The following is a 15,288-nucleotide window of genomic DNA, read 5'->3' as shown; positions in this document are numbered from 1 at the left end:
ACGCCTGGCAGCTGTGGGCCCCACGGGCCCCAGGAACACGTAGTCACAGCAGGCTGAGCTATGCTGGCCCATCTTGTGAAAGGTATTTGGGCACATGGAGGTTAAGGGGAGCTGGGTACCTAACTAGTTTTAAGGCTCTGGACCCAATGGCCTCCCACGCTTGTGCTCTGGCCTGGCTGAGCACAGGGGAAGGCAGCACCAGCTGGGGAGTCACCTATGTGCAGCCCAGCCCCGTCTGCTCTCCTGGGTCCGGCCTGGAGACCAGCCCTCCACCTGTCCCAACTGGCGAAAACAAGGCGCAGGCCCTGCTGAGCCAGGCCCAAGTGCCAGCGGAGCCTAGGGAGGGTAATGGCCTCACTCCTGATTTACACCAGTGTCACTGGCTGCAGGGTGGGGCAGGCCGCCTGCCCCTCACCCTGCACCTCGCTGCTGGTGCCTGCACCAGGGCAAAGTGGGTGCAGGGAGCTGCCCCTTCGAGGCTAACAGCTTGTAACCCTGGCAGGGCAGCAGTGTCAGCAACAACACCAGGTGCTGGGACCTGGGAGAATAGGGTCCTCAGTGGAGTGGCAGGGGAGGATCGGGCCCACAGAACCAGGGGAGGGGAGGATTGAGACCAGAAAGCCAGGGCCGAGGAGAATCGGGACCATGGAGGCAGGACAGGGGAGGATCAGGCCTGTGGGGCTGAGGCAGGGGAGGATCAGGCCCACAGTGCCAGGGTCATAGAATCATAGACTATCAGGGTTGGAAGGGACCTCAGGAGGTCATCTAGTCCAACCCCCTGCTCAAAGCAGGGCCAACCCCCAATTTTTGCCCCGGATCCCTAAATGGCCCCCTCAAGGATTGAACTCACAACCCTGGGTTTAGCAGGTCAATTCTCAAACCACTGAGCTATCCCCCCCCCCGGGAGGATCGGGCCCACCAAGCCAGGGCAGGGGAGGATCAGGCCCATGGTGCTGGGACAAGGGAGGATCGGGCCCACAGAGCCATGCAGAGGAGGATCGGGCCCACAGAGCCGGAGGATCGGGCCCAGCGCATACCCAAGCCTAGACACGCCCATCCCCAGCCTGGCTCAGCTCCTGACAGCCGCTGGCTGAGCTGGGCCGCCAGCCCCGTTCATGGGGGTCAGCGAGAGCCAAGTTGGGGGGCCTCCGCAGCAGCTCCTTCCCCTGTGCTGTGGGGAGGGGCAGGGGTCTGGGGCTGGGACGCGGATCTCCCAGTCTCCAGCACCCCTCCTGCCCCTGCTCCTCCCCAGGCTGGAGCGCAGCTCTCCGGCCCCGGGGGCCAAAGGTCAGTCACTCTGCACACAGGGGCCAGGGCTCCAGAGTGGGCACCGAGCCGCAGCGGCCGTCTGGGCTTGCTGCTGTCAAACCTGTCCGGCAGCCCCGTGCTGGCTCCTCCTCGTCCCAGAGCCGGGCTCAGGCTCTTCCGCTCTGCCGGCCCACGTTTCTGGAGCCGGCGGCAGGTCCCGTCGCGCTCCCCACACACCTGCGCCCTGCACCCCTGGGCCTGGGGGAGAGCAGCCCTGAGGCCCCCTGCCCTTGGAGAAGGAGCCATGAGCCTGCCGGGCCAGGGGAGGCAGAACCAAGCGGCCCCGGGCCTGTGCACCTGCACCGAGCCCTGCCACGAGATGGGTAAGGAGAGAGCTGCTTTGCCCGCGGCACGGACGGGACGGGCTGGTTGGCAGGGGTGAAAGGGATTGTGGGACAACCTCCCAGCATGCGCTGAGGGCCCTGACTCCAGTCTAGCCCCCCCACCCCCCACCAACACCTAGTTCCTCGGAGGAAGGGTTTAGGGGGCTTTCCACAGCACCAGGCCCTGCTAGCACTCATGCCCTGACATGGCAGGGGGGTAGGGGGGGGTGGGGAATGCAGGTGGGCCCCCTGTGTGCTGGGAGGAGCTGTCCTGGGGGTGGTTGGGGGGTTGGAGAGGGAGGTCCTGGTTGGCCCCCCACTCTGCTCTGAGGCCCGGACCCCGGGGCTCAGAGCTGGGAAAGACCCACTTGGCGCATCCTCCCTTTGGAGCCCGGCCGGCACATGAGGCCCCCAGCCGGGGTCCCAGACAGGCTAGAGGGTGTGAGGGGCTCGCCCAGCGCCCCTCATCGGGGTATCTGGCAACCGCTGAGAATTTAAATCTAGATAGAGCATGAAATCTCTGCCCCCTCCCCACCTGCGTGAGGCTGTGTGCTGGGTGGGTGCAGAATGCGTCTGTGGGGGTGCATGTCAGTGTGACGGGGTCTCTAGGTGAGCGTGGTTGGGGCTGCCCAGGGTCTGTCATGCCCATGCCAGCCCCATGCCCATGGGGCAAGCCTGGCCCAGGCTGTGACAAGCCTGTTCCGACTGCAGCCCAGGCCCCTGGCATCCACGGGGCAAGAGCGTTAATAGTGTGATCAGAACAACAGGGTGACACCTCCGCCCCCTGGCCCCGGGGCTGAGACGCGCCGCCCACACCTGGAGGGGGGGTCCTGCAGCAAGCTGTGAGGAGCTGGCAGGGCCAGGAAGCACTTCCCCTTGAGTTTGGCCGCGCATGGACCACAGGGGCCCGGACGCTCACAGGTGCCATAGGGAAACTGCTCTCGGTGGTAGGCTTGGGGAAGCCCCGACCAAAGTCAAGCTTTGTCATGCCGGGCACTGCCCAGCCCCCGCCCGAGATCAGGGCCCTGTCGTGCCGGGCACTGTCCAGACTCTGCCCGAGTTCAGAGCCCTGACGTGCCGGGCACCGCCCAGACATACCATGTGCAGCTCCTGCCCAAGGATCTCCCAGTCTGTACAGACCAAGCATTGTTACAAACAGGCACAGAGAGGGGGCAGGACTGGCCTGTGCTCACATGGGGTCGGTAGCAGAGCCGGGAACCCTGATGTCCCAAGCACTAAGCTGGCGCCAGTCATTGGGCCATGCTCCCTTCCTGTGGCAGCGTGGGGCCCCGTGGGTCTGGTGTTGCAAGATCCCGCCCTGCCTCAGAGCAGGGAGTGAAAGTCTGGGCTGGAGACACACGGAGCCTGTCTCAGGAGAGGCTGGGGTGAGCTAGGGACAAGTGCCCGTGTTGAGTGCTGGCACCATGCCTGGCAGTAGACCGGCCGAAGCAGCCGCAGCCCCAGCTGGGGCGTTCACCATCCATGGGCCGGAGCCTGGACCAATGCAAAACTCCCACGGATGCCAGCTGGGGTCATGGCAGAGGAAGGGGTTGGGGGACCTGGCCTGGAGCCCTGGTCCCTGCCCACGGTGCTGGCATGGCAGGCCGGGCACGCAGCTGTCTTGTGGCACAGAGGGCTGGGCGAGGGTGGTTCTGTGGGTCTCTTTATTTGTGCTGGGACTTGCTAATGCCTGGCCTGTCTGGGTCTGCAGCCGCCGAGCCTGGCCACACAGCGTCCCTGGGTGTGTTACTGTTGGCATGGATCCTCGCTGCCACCCACACCAGCCTAGTAGCTGGCTGGGGAGGCAAAGGCCGGCTGGCTTCATCCAGCCAGGTGCCCCCTGGCCCTGCTCACAGTCAGGATCTAGGCACATGTGTGGGGGGGCGGCTTGGGGGGTATCTCACCCCCTCTGGGGCACCAGCAGGACCATAGAATCATAGACTCTCAGGGTGGGAAGGGACCTCAGGAGGTCATCTAGTCCAACCCCCTGCGCAAAGCAGGGCCAATCCCCAATTTTTGCCCCAGATCCCTAAATGGCCCCCTCAGGGATTGAACTCACAAGCCTGGGTTTAGCAGGCCAATGCTCAAACCACTGAGCGATCCCTCCCCCCCCAAGTAGCCTCATGCCAGTGCAGGGCCAGAGTAGCCGGCAGAGTCTGTCTCTAGGAGTCGGTGATGCGGCATGTGGGGTTTCCTCGGTGGCAGCTGCACGGCAGGGGATCGGTCCCCAGGCCTCTCCCTGCACGCAGCCTTCGCGTGACTGGGGGTCTGTAGCTCCCTGGTGGCGTCTGCAGGGGGGTGCAGCCAGAGACGCCGAGGAACTAGGCATGCTGGGTGGCGGGAGGGGATCCAGGCAGGGAGAGATCCCCGAACCTGAACCCTTCAAACCCCAAATGGCACCAGAATAAACCAGTGCAGAGAGAGCATGTTAGCAGGTCCTGCAGCCCTTGGGCACAGGCCACCCCCAGGAGCCAGGCTGTGTGTCCCAGTGGTTAGCTGGGAGGCTGGTGGGGCAGGTGCTTGCCCTACCTGGAGTGGAGGGAAAGGGTTGGCTGGGCTCTGCGTAGCTTCAGCTAGCGGGAACTCGGAAGCAGGGGCGGGGCTGGAGGGAAAATTGGGGTGGCTGTGACCAAGGGGCATCATCTGCGGGAGCGTGTTTCTGTGAGCTTCCCCTGCCTCCCCAGGATTACTCCTTCTCTCAGCCCCCCACCCCATGAAGACAGCTCTCCTCCCCCCCCCAGCCCCATGGAGTAGCAACCAAGGGAGTTGTCCAAGGTCATGCAGAAGCTCAGTGGCAGACCCAGGGACTGAATGCCTAGTCCAGGACCAGCCTTCTGCCACAGGACAGCGAGCCGGCTTTCGCAGGGCGGAGAGGTGGGTGCGCGGCTGGTGGGGACCCAGGAGAGCTGCTCTGGGGCCAGAGAAGAGTCAGGGCGGTTCCCGTCTGTGTCAGGATGACGGCACAGATGTGTCGGAGCAGGGGAATAGCGCAGGTGGGTGGGATCCAGGCACAGCTCAGCGTGTGCGTGTCCGTGTCTGTGCGTGTGTGTCTGTGTGTGCCCGGCTCAGCGTGTGTGTGTCCATGTCTGTGTGTGCCCGGCTCAGCGTGTGCGTGTCCATTTCTGTGTGTGTGTGTCTGTGTGTGCCCGGCTCAGCGTGTGCATGTCCATGTCTGTGTGTGTGTGTCTGTGTGTGCCCGGCTCAGCGTGTGCGTGTCCATGTCTGTACGTGTGTGTCTGTGTGTGCCCGGCTCAGCGTGTGCGTGTCCATGTCTGTGCGTGTGTGTCTGTGTGTGCCCGGCTCAGCGTGTGCGTGTCCGTGTCTGTGTGTGCCCGGCTCAGCGTGTGTGTCCATATCTGTGTGTGCCCGGCTCAGCATGTGCGTGTCCGTGTCTGTGCGTGTGTGACTGTGTGTGCCCAGCTCAGCGTGTGCGTGTCCATGTCTGTACGTGTGTGTCTGTGTGTGCCCGGCTCAGCGTGTGCGTGTCCATGTCTGTACGTGTGTGTCTGTGTGTGCCCGGCTCAGCGTGTGAGTGTCCATGTCTGTGTGTGCCCGGCTCAGCGTGTGCGTGTCCATGTCTGTACGTGTGTGTCTGTGTGTGCCCGGCTTGGCGTGTGCGTGTCCATGTCTGTGCGTGTGTGTCTGTGCGTGTGACTGTGTGTGCCCGGCTCAGCGTGTGCGTGTCCATGTCTGTACGTGTGTGTCTGTGTGTGCCCGGCTCAGCGTGTGTGTGTCCATGTCTGTGTGTGCCCGGCTCAGCGTGTGCGTGTCCATGTCTGTACGTGTGTGTCTGTGTGTGCCCGGCTCGGCGTGTGCGTGTCCATGTCTGTACGTGTGTGTCCGTGTGTGCCCGGCTCAGCGTGTGTGTGTCCATGTCTGTGCGTGTGTCCGTGTGTGCCCGGCTCAGCGTGTGCGTGTCCATGTCTGTGCGTGTGTGTCTGTGTGTGCCCGGCTCAGCGTGTGCGTGTCCATGTCTGTACGTGTGTGTCTGTGTGTGCCCGGCTCAGCGTGTGTGTGTCCATGTCTGTGTGTGCCCGGCTCAGCGTGTGCGTGTCCATGTCTGTACGTGTGTGTCTGTGTGTGCCCGGCTCGGCATGTGCGTGTCCATGTCTGTACGTGTGTGTCCGTGTGTGCCCGGCTCAGCGTGTGCGTGTCCATGTCTGTGTGTGTGTGTCCATGTGTGCCCGGCTCAGCGTGTGCGTGTCCATGTCTGTGTGTGTGTGTCTGTGTGTGCCCGGCTCAGCGTGTGCGTGTCCATGTCTGTACGTGTGTGTCTGTGTGTGCCCGGCTCAGCGTGTGCGTGTCCATGTCTGTGCGTGTGTGTCTGTGTGTGCCCGGCTCAGCGTGTGCGTGTCCATGTCTGTACGTGTGTGTCTGTGTGTGCCCGGCTCAGCGTGTGCGTGTCCATGTCTGTACGTGTGTGTCTGTGTGTGCCCGGCTCGGCATGTGCGTGTCCATGTCTGTACGTGTGTGTCCGTGTGTGCCCGGCTCAGCGTGTGCGTGTGTGTGTGTCCATGTGTGCCCGGCTCAGCGTGTGCGTGTCCATGTCTGTGTGTGTGTGTCTGTGTGTGCCCGGCTCAGCGTGTGCGTGTCCATGTCTGTACGTGTGTGTCTGTGTGTGCCCGGCTCAGCGTGTGCGTGTCCATGTCTGTGCGTGTGACTGTGTGTGCCCGGCTCAGCGTGTGCGTGTCCATGTCTGTGCGTGTGTGTCTGTGTGTGCCCGGCTCAGCGTGTGCGTGTCCATGTCTGTGCGTGTGTGTCTGTGTGTGCCCGGCTCAGCGTGTGCGTGTCCATGTCTGTGCGTGTGTGTCTGTGTGTGCCCGGCTCAGCGTGTGCGTGTCCATGTCTGTGCGTGTGTGTCCGTGTGTGCCCGGCTCAGCGTGTGCGTGTCCATGTCTGTACGTGTGTGTCTGTGTGTGCCCGGCTCAGCGTGTGCGTGTCCATGTCTGTGCGTGTGACTGTGTGTGCCCGGCTCAGCGTGTGCGTGTCCATGTCTGTGCGTGTGTGTCTGTGTGTGCCCGGCTCAGCGTGTGCGTGTCCATGTCTGTGCGTGTGTGTCTGTGTGTGCCCGGCTCAGCGTGTGCGTGTCCATGTCTGTGCGTGTGTGTCTGTGTGTGCCCGGCTCAGCGTGTGCGTGTCCATGTCTGTGCGTGTGTGTCTGTGTGTGCCCGGCTCAGCGTGTGCGTGTCCATGTCTGTGCGTGTGTGTCCGTGTGTGCCCGGCTCAGCGTGTGCGTGTCCATGTCTGTGCGTGTGTGTCCGTGTGTGCCCGGCTCAGCGTGTGCGTGTCCATGTCTGTGCGTGTGTGTCCGTGTGTGCCCGGCTCAGCGTGTGCGTGTCCATGTCTGTGCGTGTGTGTCCGTGTGTGCCCGGCTCAGCGTGTGCGTGTCCATGTCTGAGCGTGTTCAGGGGGCAGCAAATCAGAGACCTGCCTCCTTAGGCAATTTCCCCTCTTCTCCACTCTGCGGCCGTCTACCAGCAGCTCGGCCAGCCTCCTGTCCCTGCTGGCGCGTGGCGGTAGCCGTGGCATCGTGGCAGCGTTGGGAGCAGGGGGGCTGTTCCCCAGGGCCTTGCTGTGTGCCCAGAGATTGCAGCCCCTGGGGAACGCTGCACCTGCCTGCGCGTTTCCTGCCACTGCGGGAGGAGCCGGCTCGCGCTGTGCAGCAAACAGGAAGCCGCTGGCTGCCCCATGGCACCGGAAGCAGGTGAAGGCCGGGCGGCTGCAGGGCTGTGCTGGGTGAGTTGCTGTGACACTTCCCAAGCTCTTCTCTCGGGGGCCCGGGTGGGATTGAACCAGCACGTTCGCTTCCTCTCCCCCATGCCTGCCGCTGGCAGCGGGCTGGGGCTGGGGCTGGCGGGACCCATGGCCGAGCTCTGGCGCAGAGGCCCTGGCGGGGGTAGGCCCCGTCTGCACGCCCTGCGTGCTGTGGCCTTGGGAGGGCTAGTGCGAGCGGCCCAGCCAAGAGAATCTCTCCACCCCAGCCACGGGCCAGGGCTGGCCCAGCAGGGGTGAGCTAGCCACAGGCAGGGGAGCCCCTCTCTGCAGCGCTCTTGGGCTGAGGTTCTAGTCCCAGCCCCCTAAGGTGTGTGTGTTGTTCTGCGTCTTCTCCCCATTCAGCTCTTTGTACTGCTCCCATGCCCGGCGGCAGGGGCTCTTTGTCTCCTTCCAGTGGCTGGCGAAAGGATAAGGATCTACTGTAAGCGCTAGCTAGTGGAGCCAGTCCTTTGGCTCCAGTGGGAGAGACTCAGGCTTTTAGTGAAGGTGGTCCCAGGTTCGTTCCCCCGCTGCTGGCCCAGGTGGGGTTGGTCACGCAGCCTCCAGGGGCCCAGCACTGTGTGCTGTCAGTGGGCTGGTGGCCCAGGCTGGCTGGCCATGGAAGCGCAAGTGGGGCGGCCTGGCCTGCTCCATGGCAGGGAGAGGCGGTGACAGCCTGGTACCGACGGGGGGAAGCAAGCCGGGTGGGCTGAAAAAGCCCTGTGGGGGTGGGAATGGCGCTTGCTCTGTAAAGCATCCCAGGCGGGCTATGGCCTAGAATTTGGCCTCTCAGCCTTGGGCTGGTGACCCCAAGCGGGGTCATGGCCACAGGCCAGGGGATCACAGCCACCCCACTCCCCCGACATCACTGAACGGTGCCGGGGATGGGAGTGGACGCCCCGGGCAGGGCAGCCTGTCTGTTTTAGCACCGAGGGGAGGGAAGTTGTGGACACACTACCAAGCAGCTGGGCCTGGAGGGAAAATGTTGGGGGCTAGTGTGGGCCAGGCTGCCCCCGAGGCTTCCTCTGGCTTCCCTCTGAGTTTCTCTCCCTGGACCCAGCAGCGTCTCCATCACCATCCCTGGGGAGGCCTGGGAGCGGGAGCAGTTTGAGAGCTGCTTGTGGGCAGGGCAGGGCCCAGGAGCCCCAATGGGTGCAGGCCCGTACCCCAACGAGAGCGTGAGGGGGTGTCACAGCACGCTGGAGGGGGGCAAAGAAGCCAAGCAGGAGGGATGGGGGCAAAGCACAAGTGCTTGTGTGGTGAGACCCGGCTGCATCCCCAGGGCACAGCACAGTGGCAGGGAACTGTCATCAGTCCCTCTGTCGGGAGACACTGTGCCCTCACCCTTCCCGTGGGGGGCCTCTGCCCACAGGAGCTGTCAGCTCTGCCAGGGATCAGTCCCCCAGGAGATTTCAGCCTGGAAATCAGCACGTCCACAGTGGAGACCCTCACCCCCACACTCATCCCTCCGAAGCACTAGGGCTGGGGGAGCCCCTGGGTGCTCAGGAGGGTAGCACAGTGCCGCTGCTCCTCTCCTTCCTGTGGGGGCAGGTGGGGGCTGCTCATGCTGCCCCCCCCATGGGAGGGTTTGGGGTTTGAGCCCAGGTGGCGGGTGGCTGGGCAACACCCTTGTGGATGGACACTGACAGACCCCGGGTTGGCATCGGTCACAAATGTGTCATGGGATCCCAGTGCGATGCTGTGGCCAAAGGGCTGATGCGGGGTATAAAGGGGCATCTCGAGTAGGAGCAGAGAGGTGATTTGCCCTCTGGATTTGGCACGGCTGCAGTCCTGGTGCCTGGGAGGGGTCAGAGAAGAGCCATGGGAAGGATTAAAAGGTTGGAAAATCTGCCTTGTAGTGATAGGCTCTGAGGGCCTGTCTGCACAGCAAAGGGAAACCAGCAGACTCGGGCTCATGGGGCTGTTTCATCGCTGTGTACACTTCGGGGTCGGGCTTGTGCCCAAGCTCTGGGACCCTCCCATCTTGCAGGTCCTAGAGCCTGGATGTCTACACAGACCTACAGCCCGAGCCCCATGAGCCTGAGCCGGCTGGTACAGGCCAGCCATGGGTGTCTAGGTGCTGTGTAGACAGACCCGAAGAGCTCAATCTCTTTAGCCTAGCACAGAGAGGGAGAAGCAGTGTCTACAGGTGGGGAACAGAAAGTAAGTTAAGAGGGAAGGTACTGTACATCTGGTGTCGGGCTTGGGTTACGGGGAATTGCAAACATCGGTTGCAAGGTTCACGAGGTACATACATATCACATAACCAGCACAGATCCAAATTGAGGTGTGGGAGTTTTTAAAGCATCAGTGGATAGGTGGGCTCGGGTACGCCACCCATGGAATGTATTAAGAGTCCAAGTCAGTAGCGGTGTAGAGAATAAGTACACGGGTGGGGTGCGTCCCTCCCTTCATCAGGGAAGGAAGTGGGTTATTTCCCTGGTCTGTGTTCTCGGTTACTCCACCGGGTACTGTCTAATAAAGGGCTGTTCAGTCTAGCAGGCCACCATCCAAAGGCTGGAAGTCAAAGCTAGACAAATTCCGACTGGGAACGAGGCATAAATGTTTAACAGGGAGGGGAATTACCATGGGAGCAATTTCCCAAGGGTCAGAGCGGAGTCTCCCTCACTGACCATTTCAAACCAGGCTGGGATGTTTTCTTGCGGATCTGCTGGAGTTCGAACAGGGATGAAGTCCAGGCCGTGGGAGGGGTGGTGTGAGGGGCTGATTCGGCCCTGAGAATTGATGCTGGCAGCTGGTACCGCTCTGGGCTTCACGCATCACCAGCACTGGAGGTTTGAGGCCTGGGGGCAGGGCTGGCAGCGGGCACCTTCCCCAGGTGAGCCAGGCACGGACAGGGAGCGGCACTGGTGCGAGAGCAGGGCCGAGCCCGGCAGGACACCCTGCCCTGCAGAAGGGAGGCATCGCACTCGGTGCTTGCCCAGCCCACAGTAACGCAGCCGCGGGCTGCTGCTCGGTGCCAGGGCAGCTCGTGAGCCAGCGGCTGAGTCCCGCGATCGGTCCCCGCCCGGGGTGGCACCACGGGCCACGCTTGGGGAGCCCGGCCGGGCGCACGTGCCCATCCCGTCCCGGGCGTGCAGGGGACCGGCCGGCTTCCCCCGCCTGGGAGCCGATCTCGCGGTAAAAATAGCGCCCTCGCAAGGCCCGGCGGCGGCCTGGGCGGACGTCGGGCCCGGCGCAGGGCGGGCTTTGCTGCTGCTCTTTCATTGCCGGGAGTTGTCCCCCTCCGAGCCAGGTGGGGCGCGGGATTGCAGGGCGAGCTGGGGCCGGAGCTGCGGGGAGACCCTGCCTGGGGGCGCCCGGAGAGAATGGAACCAGCTCGCCCCAGGCAGCCGCCGCGGTGCACTGGCGGTTCCGGGGGCTGGAGCCTTTTTCCCGCAGCTTCGCATGGCCAGTGGCCCCCCCTCCCCGGGGCCCCTCTGTGAGCGGCCCAGGTGCCAAACGCCCCGCGCGTGGCGCTCAGCTGGGCAGGGACCCGCGCCCCGGGGTCTGTACAGCGCCTGACCGCGGCGGGGCCCCGGCCGCCCCGCCCCGCCCCATTGTGCCGCGGCGGAGCCCGAAATCCCCTCGCGCGCCCGGTGCTTGGGAGAAGGGACACGCCGGCGCGCGGGGCATGAGCCCCGCCGCAAACCCTGCCTGGATTTCTTTTTCATGGTGCAATTTTTTGGAGGGGGGGGGGTCTGAGCCATGGGGCTTGGCCAAACAGCAGGCCCCGCTTCCACCCTGGGACACGCCCCGCGCCAGCCCTGGGAGAGGGACCCCCCCCCCCCCCCGCCTCGGCGCCTCTCAGCGCCCCGCTGCTGCGGGGCTGCAACCAAACGCGCCGGAAACTGCCGAGAGGAGTGTGTCAGCGAGTGGGGGAGGGAAGTGAAGCAGAACTCCCCAGCCCCGTGCCCCCCCCCCCCGGCCCTGCCCCAGGGCTGCGGGCTTGGCTGTGGCAGAAGGGGGGGGTCATGCCCCCCCATCTGTGCAGCTGTTTGCATGCCCTTAGCTTAGCCAGCAGTGGGAGGCCAGGAGGGCCTGGGCCTGGCTGCGGGGGGGGGGGCACGTTTCTAAACCCTGTGGGCAGGAAGTGTGCAGGCAAGTGACAGCAGCAGAGCGAATGCGGGGGGGCGGGAGGAGAGAGTCCCAGCCGTCCGGACCAGCAAGGATGGCCGGGTGTCCCCAGGCTCCCCCCCTCGGGCAGGGGCTGGCCCGCTCCCCCGGCGCAGAGAGGAGCCCCGGGTAGGTGCCTCTGGTGGGGGCTGCTGGGCCGGGAGCCAGTGGGAGTGGGCTGGGGAAGGCGCCGGGCCGCTTGGCTTGGAGGGGAAAGTCCTGGCAGGAGCGTGGGGGGAGCTTGGAGCGAGTTGTGGGGACCCCAGAAGGGGGTGGGATCCAGGGGGCGGCACACGCACCCCGGCGCTGCTTGCCCCCCCTCCCCGGAGCTTACGGCTGTGACACGACTCAGGAAGGACGGGAGGAGGCTGGGGGAGCCGTGTCCCTGTCTATGAATGGGGCGTCTGTTCCTCTGCTGGCCCTGCCCAGCCGGGCGTGGGGCCGGACAAGACTCACACGGGGCAAAGAGAGGGACAGACAGACAGCCCGCCCCCCGACATACCCAGGCCCAGGGCTGGCTGGGGCTGTCACAGTCCGGCTGGCAGTGAGCTGCCCACCTGGGGAACCAGCCGCACGCTAGCTCAGCTAACAAAGCGGGGGGTGGCTTGGGTTAGCCACTCAAGGTCCAGCCCGCCTGCCCCCCGGATCTGTGCTCGGGTGGCTAGCCCCTGCCATCACCCCTGCCGCAACGGCCATGCTGCCCAAGCCAGCGCCCCTGCAGACACACAGATCCAGCCATGCAAACCGAGATCCAGACACACAGACCCCTCTGCAGACAGACACACACATGCCCCTTCCTCAGACAGACACACACACGCAGACAAACGCCCCCCTCTGCAGACAGACACACACACGCACAGACAGACGCCCCCCTCCGCAGACAGACACAAAGACACTTACACACATGCCCCTTCCTCAGACAGACACACACACGCAGACAGACGCTGCCCTCCGCAGACAGACACACAGGCAGACAGACGCCCCCCTCTGCAGACAGACAGACACACGCGCAGACAGATGCCCCCCTCCGCAGACAGACAGACACATGCACAGACAGACGCCCCCCTCCGCAGACAGACAGACGCACACAGGCACCTCCGCAGACAGACACACACACAGACACCCCCCTCTGCAGACAGACAGACGCACACAGGCACCTCCGCAGACAGACAGACGCACACAGACACCCATGGGCACCTCCGCAGACAGACATGGACACACACAGCAAGGCTGGGCACTCATGACACCCATGGATATTAGCAAGAGCCAGCGCCCTGGAAATCGGGCTCAGGGGCACCTGGACGACAGTCCCCAGAAGCAGACAGACAGACAGATACAGAGAGGGGAAGCCAGACATTTTTGGTCTGGCTGCTCAGGGGGGTTGGTTCGCTCCCACCAGTGACAGTGAACTCTTTCCACCCAGCCTCACCCCTTCACACTCAATGCCCGCATTGTGCTGGTGGGGAACCTGAGGCACAGAGAGTGACAAGGACTGCACTGAGGTGACAAAGGGAGTCAGTGATAGACCCAGGAAAGTAACCCAGGAATCCTGACTCCCCAATCAGTACTCTAGTTATTGGACCACGCTGCCTCTTATCAAACCATCGAGCCCATACTGACCACTTCTGGGAGATCGATTTACCTATCTATCTATTCATCCCCATCCACCCCCTCTAGCTATCCCCATATGCCCTCAGCCTTGCCGAATCCATGACGTTCCCCTTCCAGAGCCGGGGTGGGGGGCAGCAGCCCCAAGTGAGGTGCCAGCATCCAGAGGTGACTCTCTCCCTGTGCTGCTCTGTCTCATTAGCTGTGCAGCTAGGCCTGCCCAACCCGCGCTAGTTTCACAAATGCTGCTATTCTGATGTACTCCCGTGACTCCAGGAGCTGGGGCTTTATGGAGCAGTGAGCCTGCAGGAGAACGGGCTCTTTGCCAGCACCCAGCCTTTTCGCAGGAATGTAACGGGTTTGATTAAACTTTGGTCGTGCCATTTCTCAGACCCAGGATGGAATTTCTGGTCAGGCCACAGCAGTGAGCGAGCCCCAGAAGAGCCAGCAGCCCAGTGCTCGTGGCACTCACCAGGCAGGTCAGAGACACGGGGTGGGTGCCTGAAGCCCGGGGCTGTAGAGTCTCTCTTTGGCCCAGTGAGTATTTGTTATGGAACTTCAGTGATGGACAGATTCTGGACCCTGGTGCTTAGGATGCTCAGGTGGGAGATGCGGGTTCAGCTGTCCGTTCCCCGTGAGCAGGGGTTTGAACCCAGCTTTCCCACCCCGCAGGGGAGGGCCCCCTAACCATGCTAGTTTTCTGGGAAAGGTCTCATGTTCATCCAGAATGGGAGAAATATATACAGTCTGGACATTTTTCATGGGACTGGAAAAACCATTCCCCCCGCCCCCCGGCTCTAGAGACACCCTGAAAATCACAAGCCTGGCTTGAGCAGCACTGCAACCTTGGCTAGGGGCTCCAAGCGCTCTCTCTTTGTACAGCACCCGGCACACCGGGGCCATGTGCCACGAGGGGGCTCTGGGTGCTACCCTAATACAGATGACGAGTACACAAGTGCTAATAACAGAATTTCTTCGGGGTAGTGATTTTTAATGAGCAACATATAGATTAGCAAGCCTGATCAGTCAGTTATGGGGATCTTTTCCATGTGACTGCGTCAGTCCTATATGTCTCTGGTCAGTTGCGTAAGCTGTGACTTCACATGCATCAAGCAGACACCGGAAATACTGTGGCTGCGTGTAACACTCTTCTGGCTCGGGCTTTGCAATTGTGGTCACTCTCCCAGCATCTGAGTGTGTGCGTGCGGGCCCCTCTGTGGTCTAGTCTCTAGCTAGCTCTCAGTGATACGGAGCGAGCAGAAATGGAGCCCCCGGATGCTAGGTCAGAGGCATCTGTGTGTCCGCAGGTTGTCGTGTATGGCCAGCTTCAGGGATGGGAGAACTCTGTGGACTTCAGGGACTCAGGCCTGCAGGTGCGATGCAGGGGCCAAAAGGGCAAATGTGATCCCGGGATGTGTAGAGGAATCTTAGGTAGGAGCAGAGCACTTATTTTCCTTCTGTATTTCACCCTCATGTGACTGCTGCTGGGATCCTGTGTCCAGTTCTGGTGTCCCCAATTCAGGAAGGATGTTGATAAATTGGAGAGGGGTCAGAGAAGAGCCATGAGAATGATTAAAGGATTAGAAAACCTGCCTGAGCGGGAGAGATCCAAGGAGCTCCATCCATTTAGCTTAACAAAGAAAGTTAAGGGGACTTGATCACTGTCTATCAGGAAACAAATATTTAATACTGGGCTCTTCAGTCTAGCAGAGGAAGATGTAACATGATGCAAGGGTTGGAAGTTGAAGCTAGACAAATACAGACTGGAAATAAGGTGTAAATTTTTAATGGTGAGAGTAATTAACCATGGGAACACTTTACCCAGGGTCATGGTGGATTCTCCATCACTGACAATTTTTAAATCAAGATTGGCGGGACTCAAGTCATGCTAAGTAGCATCTAGGCTTTGTGCAGTCCTGCACCAGGGTGATCTCCATCCTTGGCCCAGATGCCAGGCATTTCCCCTCCAAGTTACTGCACATTTGTATGTAGCTTCTACACTCTTAGGGGCGATCCTTTCTCCCTGTGTGGTACAGCACCAAGCACACTGTGCATGCCAGAAGCATGACAGATAACACTCCTCGTCTGAGCACTTCAACGCAGGCCGTTGTCATTATCCCCCTTTTACAGATGGGGAAACTGAGGCACAGAGCAGGGCCATGGTCACCCAGAGAGTCAG

The 15,288-nt window shown here is 62.4% G+C and overlaps 1 protein-coding gene across 8 annotated transcripts in view; it reads left to right on the top strand.

Moving 5' to 3' along the window:
- Positions 1–1,096: 1,096 nt before the first annotated feature.
- PSD4 (pleckstrin and Sec7 domain containing 4) overlaps positions 1,097–15,288 on the top strand; it is a 42,199-nt gene continuing 28,007 nt past the window's right edge. Inside the window, exons 1-2 of one of the 8 annotated variants that reach the window (XM_084615024.1) lie at positions 1,097–1,631; positions 14,417–14,540. The gene's annotated coding sequence lies outside the window, so the exon portion shown is untranslated. Of the gene's footprint in view, positions 1,632–7,349; positions 7,368–10,071; positions 10,225–10,552; positions 10,642–11,314; positions 11,631–13,859; positions 14,541–15,288 lie in introns of those variants that run through there. The other 7 variants (XM_084615023.1, XM_084615021.1, XM_084615027.1 and 4 more) reach the window with 7 other exon arrangements.

This window comes from Lepidochelys olivacea (genome assembly GCF_965140295.1).
Source record: "Lepidochelys olivacea isolate rLepOli2 genome assembly, chromosome: 26".
Lineage (NCBI taxonomy): Eukaryota > Metazoa > Chordata > Testudines > Cheloniidae > Lepidochelys > Lepidochelys olivacea.
Note: the sequence above shows the minus strand (reverse complement) of the source record. Positions and strands in the feature narration are given on the sequence as shown.